The 5000-nt window shown below is 45.8% G+C and overlaps 6 non-coding genes across 6 annotated transcripts; all 6 read left to right on the top strand.

Annotated features, from left to right (window-relative positions):
* Positions 1-82: 82 nt before the first annotated feature.
* Positions 83-155, top strand: trnar-ccu (transfer RNA arginine (anticodon CCU)). The gene has a single exon. It is a non-coding gene; the product is annotated as a tRNA-Arg (tRNA).
* Positions 156-1265: 1110 nt separating this feature from the next.
* trnar-ccu (transfer RNA arginine (anticodon CCU)) lies at positions 1266-1338 on the top strand. The gene has a single exon. It is a non-coding gene; the product is annotated as a tRNA-Arg (tRNA).
* An 862-nt stretch (positions 1339-2200) lies between these two features.
* On the top strand, positions 2201-2273 carry trnar-ccu (transfer RNA arginine (anticodon CCU)). Its single transcript has one exon. It is a non-coding gene; the product is annotated as a tRNA-Arg (tRNA).
* A 6-nt stretch (positions 2274-2279) lies between these two features.
* Positions 2280-2351, top strand: trnat-cgu (transfer RNA threonine (anticodon CGU)). Its single transcript has one exon. It is a non-coding gene; the product is annotated as a tRNA-Thr (tRNA).
* A 1720-nt stretch (positions 2352-4071) lies between these two features.
* On the top strand, positions 4072-4144 carry trnar-ccu (transfer RNA arginine (anticodon CCU)). Its single transcript has one exon. It is a non-coding gene; the product is annotated as a tRNA-Arg (tRNA).
* A 616-nt stretch (positions 4145-4760) lies between these two features.
* On the top strand, positions 4761-4833 carry trnar-ccu (transfer RNA arginine (anticodon CCU)). Its single transcript has one exon. It is a non-coding gene; the product is annotated as a tRNA-Arg (tRNA).
* The last annotated feature ends 167 nt before the right edge of the window (positions 4834-5000 follow it).

Genomic DNA, 5000 nt, shown 5'->3' with positions numbered 1-5000 from the left:
GTGCTTGCCTTGTTTAAATGCCAATGCTGCTGTTGTCACTGAAGCCAAAGTAATGTGTGCACATGAGCACAGGTTTTTAACAGCCCCAGTGGCCTAATGGATAAGGCACTGGCCTCCTAAGCCAGGGATTGTGGGTTCGAGTCCCATCTGGGGTGGTTTACAGCAGAGTGGCGCAGCGGAAGCGTGCTGGGCCCATAACCCAGAGGTCGATGGATCGAAACCATCCTCTGCTAAGACTGCTTTCCTTATGAACATAGTCTGTTTCTACTTGTAGAAAAGTTTCCTCAACTGAATGCTAAAACCCTATGCATTCTTCACTTGTTCTAATTGATGAGAGACGAGCAATTTAAGTGTGCCAAAACGCAAATCATTTTGAAAACAGTAGAGTATGGCAAGTCAGTTTTAGGGAGCAGAGTGGCGCAGCGGAAGCGTGCTGGGCCCATAACCCAGAGGTCGATGGATCGAAACCATCCTCTGCTAAGACTGCTTTCCTTATGAACATAGTCTGTTCCTACTTGTAGAAAAGTTTCCTCAACTGAATGCCAAAACCCTATGCATTCTTCACTTGTTCTAATTGATGAGAGAAGAGCAATTTAAGTGTGCCAAAACGCAATTCATTTTGCAAACAGTAGAGTATGGCAAGTCAGTTTTAGGGAGGAGAGTGGCGCAGCGGAAGCGTGCTGGGCCCATAACCCAGAGGTCGATGGATCGAAGCCATCCTCTGCTAAGACTGCTTTCCTTATGAACATAGTCTGTTCGTACTTGTAGAAAAGTTTCCTCAACTGAATGCTAAAACCCTATGCATTCTTCACTTGTTCTAATTGATGAGAGAAGAGCATTTTAAGTGTGCCAAAACGCAATTCATTTTGAAAACAGAGTAAGGTAAGTCAGTTTTAGGGAGCAGAGTGGCGCAGCGGAAGCGTGCTGGGCCCATAACCCAGAGGTCGATGGATCGAAACCATCCTCTGCTAATGCTGCTTCACTTATGTACATGTTTTATCCCAAATAAACAGCAACTTCCATATCCCGCTTGTTCAATCAGAAAATCATTGTGTTTGTGTGTGTATGCCCTGTTAAAAAACCTCATTGACTAAGCCACCCGAATGAGATGGACAATTAGTGGGGCAAGCGAGTCTTGCCCCAGTGCCCTATCGAAGTAGTCGTTCACCCGGATTACTGTTGTGTGCTTGCCTTGTTTAAATGCCAATGCTGCTGTTGTCACTGAAGCCAAAGTAATGTGTGCACATGAGCACAGGTTTTTAACAGCCCCAGTGGCCTAATGGATAAGGCACTGGCCTCCTAAGCCAGGGATTGTGGGTTTGAGTCCCATCTGGGGTGGTTTACAGCAGAGTGGCGCAGCGGAAGCGTGCTGGGCCCATAACCCAGAGGTCGATGGATCGAAACCATCCTCTGCTAAGACTGCTTTCCTTATGAACATAGTCTGTTCCTACTTGTAGAAAAGTTTCCTCAACTGAATGCTAAAACCCTATGCATTCTTCACTTGTTCTAATTGATGAGAGAAGAGCAATTTAAGTGTGCCAAAACGCAATTCATTTTGCAAACAGTAGAGTATGGCAAGTCAGTTTTAGGGAGCAGAGTGGCGCAGCGGAAGCGTGCTGGGCCCATAACCCAGAGGTCGATGGATCGAAACCATCCTCTGCTAAGACTGCTTTCCTTATGAACATAGTCTGTTCCTACTTGTAGAAAAGTTTCCTCAACTGAATGCCAAAACCCTATGCATTCTTCACTTGTTCTAATTGATGAGAGAAGAGCAATTTAAGTGTGCCAAAACGCAATTCATTTTGAAAACAGAGTAAGGTAAGTCAGTTTTAGGGAGCAGAGTGTTGCAGCGGAAGCGTGCTGGGCCCATAACCCAGAGGTCGATGGATCGAAAACATCCTCTGCTAATGCTGATTCACTTATGTACATGTTTTATCCCAAATAAACAGCAACTTCCATATCCCGCTTGTTCAATCAGAAAATCTTTGTGTTTGTGTGTGTATGCCCTGTTAAAACACCTCATTGACTAAGCCACCCGAATGAGATGGACAATTAGTAGGGCAAGCGAGTCATGCCCCAGTGCCCTATCGATGTAGTCGTTTACCCGGATTACTGTTGTGTGCTTGCCTTGTTTAAATGCCAATGCTGCTGTTGTCACTGAAGCCAAAGTAATGTAGGCACATGAGCGCAATATTTAGCAGCCCCAGTGGCCTAATGGATAAGGCACTGGCCTCCTAAGCCAGGGATTGTGGGTTCAAGTCCCATCTGGGGTGGTTTACAGCAGAGTGGCGCAGCGGAAGCGTGCTGGGCCCGTAACCCAGAGGTCGATGGATCGAAACCATCCTCTGCTAAGACTGCTTTCCTTATGAACATAGTCTGTTCCTACTTGTAGAAAAGTTTCCTCAGCTGAATGCAAAAACCCTATGCATTCTTCACTTGTTCTAATTGATTAAAGAAGAGCAATTTAAGTGTGCCAAAACACAATTCATTTCGAAAACAGAGTAAGGTAAGTCAGTTTTAGGGAGCAGAGTGGCGCAGCGGAAGCGTGGTGGGCCCAAAACCCAGAGGTCGATGGATTGAAACCATCCTCTGCTATGACTGCTTTCCTTTTGAACATAGTCCGTTCCTACTTGTAGAAAAGTTTCCTCAACTGAATGCTAAAACCCTATGCATTCTTCACTTGTTCTAATTGATGAGAGAAGAGCAATTTATGTGTGCCAAAACGCAATTCATTTAAAAAACAGTAGAGTATGGCAAGTCAGTTTTAGGGAGCAGAGTGGCGCAGCGGAAGCGTGCTTGGCCCATAACCCAGAGGTCGATGGATCGAAAACATCCTCTGCTAAGACTGCTTTCCTTATGAACATAGTCTGTTCCTACTTGTAGAAAAGTTTCCTCAACTGAATGCTAAAACCCTATGCATTCTTCACTTGTTCTAATTGATGAGAGAAGAGCAATTTAAGTGTGCCTAAACGCAAGTCATTTTGAAAACAGTAGAGTACGGCAAGTCAGTTTTAGGGAGCAGAGTGGCGCAGCGGAAGCGTGGTGGGCCCATAACCCAGAGGTCGATGGATCGAAACCATCCTCTGCTAAGGCTGCTTCAATTATGTACATGTTTTTTCCCAAATAAACAGCAACTTCCACATCAAGCTTGTTCAATCAGAAAATCATTGTGTTTGTGTGTGTATGCCCTGTTAAAACACCTCATTGACTAAGCCACCCGAATGAGATGGACAATTAGTAGGGCAAGCGAGTCATGCCCCAGTGCCCTATCGAAGTAGTCGTTCACCCGGATTACTGTTGTGTGCTTGCCTTGTTTAAATGCCAATACTGCTGTTGTCACTGAAGCCAAAGTAATGTAGGCACATGAGCGCAATATTTAGCAGCCCCAGTTTCCTAATAGATAAGGCACTGGCCTCCTAAGCCAGGGATTGTGGGTTTGAGTCCCATCTGGGGTGGTTTACAGCAGAGTGGCGCAGCGGAAGCGTGCTGGGCCCATAACCCAGAGATCGATGGATCGAAACCATCCTCTGCTAAGACTGCTTTCCTTATGAACATAGTCTGTTCCTACTTGTAGAAAAGTTTCCTCAACTGAATGCCAAAACCCTATGCATTCTTCACTTGTTCTAATTGATGAGAGAAGAGCAGTGTAAGTGTGCCAAAACGCAATTCATTTTGAAAACAGAGTAAGGTAAGTCAGTTTTAGGGAGCAGAGTGGCGCAGCGGAAGCGTGCTGGGCCCATAACCCAGAGGTCGATGGATCGAAACCATCCTCTGCTAATGCTGCTTCACTTATGTACATGTTTTATCCCAAATAAACAGCAACTTCCATATCCCGCTTGTTCAATCAGAAAATCTTTGTGTTTGTGTGTGTATGCCCTGTTAAAACACCTCATTGACTAAGCCACCCGAATGAGATGGACAATTAGTAGGGCAAGCGAGTCATGCCCCAGTGCCCTATCGAAGTAGTCGTTCACCCGGATTACTGTTGTGTGCTTGCCTTGTTTAAATGCCAATGCTGCTGTTGTCACTGAAGCCAAAGTAATGTGAGCACATGAGCACAGGTTTTTAACAGCCCCAGTGGCCTAATGGATAAGGCACTGGCCTCCTAAGCCAGGGATTGTGGGTTCAAGTCCCATCTGGGGTGGTTTACAGCAGAGTGGCGCAGCGGAAGCGTGCTGGGCCCATAACCCAGAGGTCGATGGATCGAAACCATCCTCTGCTAAGACTGCTTTCCTTATGAACATAGTCTGTTCCTACTTGTAGAAAAGTTTCCTCAACTGAATGCTAAAACCCTATGCATTCTTCACTTGTTCTAATTGATGAGAGACGAGCAATTTAAGTGTGCCAAAACGCAATTCTTTTTGAAAACAGAGTAAGGTAAGTCAGTTTTAGGGAGCAGAGTGGCGCAGCGGAAGCGTGCTGGGCCCATAACCCAGAGGTCGATGGATCGAAACCATCCTCTGCTAATGCTTCTTCACTTATGTACATGTTTTATCCCAAATAAACAGCAACTTCCATATCCCGCTTGTTCAATCAGAAAATCTTTGTGTTTGTGTGTGTATGCCCTGTTAAAACACCTCATTGACTAAGCCACCCGAATGAGATGGACAATTAGTAGGGCAAGCGAGTCATGCCCCAGTGCCCTATCGAAGTAGTCGTTCACCCGGATTACTGTTGTGTGCTTGCCTTGTTTAAATGCCAATGCTGCTGTTGTCACTGAAGCCAAAGTAATGTGTGCACATGAGCACAGGTTTTTAACAGCCCCATTGGCCTAATGGATAAGGCACTGGCCTCCTAAGCCAGGGATTGTGGGTTCGAGTCCCATCTGGGGTGGTTTACAGCAGAGTGGCGCAGCGGAAGCGTGCTGGGCCCATAACCCAGAGGTCGATGGATCGAAACCATCCTCTGCTAAGACTGCTTTCCTTAAGAACATAGTCTGTTCCTACTTGTAGAAAAGTTTCCTCAACTGAATGCCAAAACCCTATGCATTCTTCACATGT

Source organism: Pimephales promelas, chromosome 5 (assembly GCF_988280905.1).
Source record: "Pimephales promelas chromosome 5, fPimPro1.hap1.1, whole genome shotgun sequence".
Classification (NCBI taxonomy): Eukaryota; Metazoa; Chordata; class Actinopteri; order Cypriniformes; family Leuciscidae; genus Pimephales; species Pimephales promelas.
This window is presented reverse-complemented; position numbering and strand designations above follow the sequence as displayed.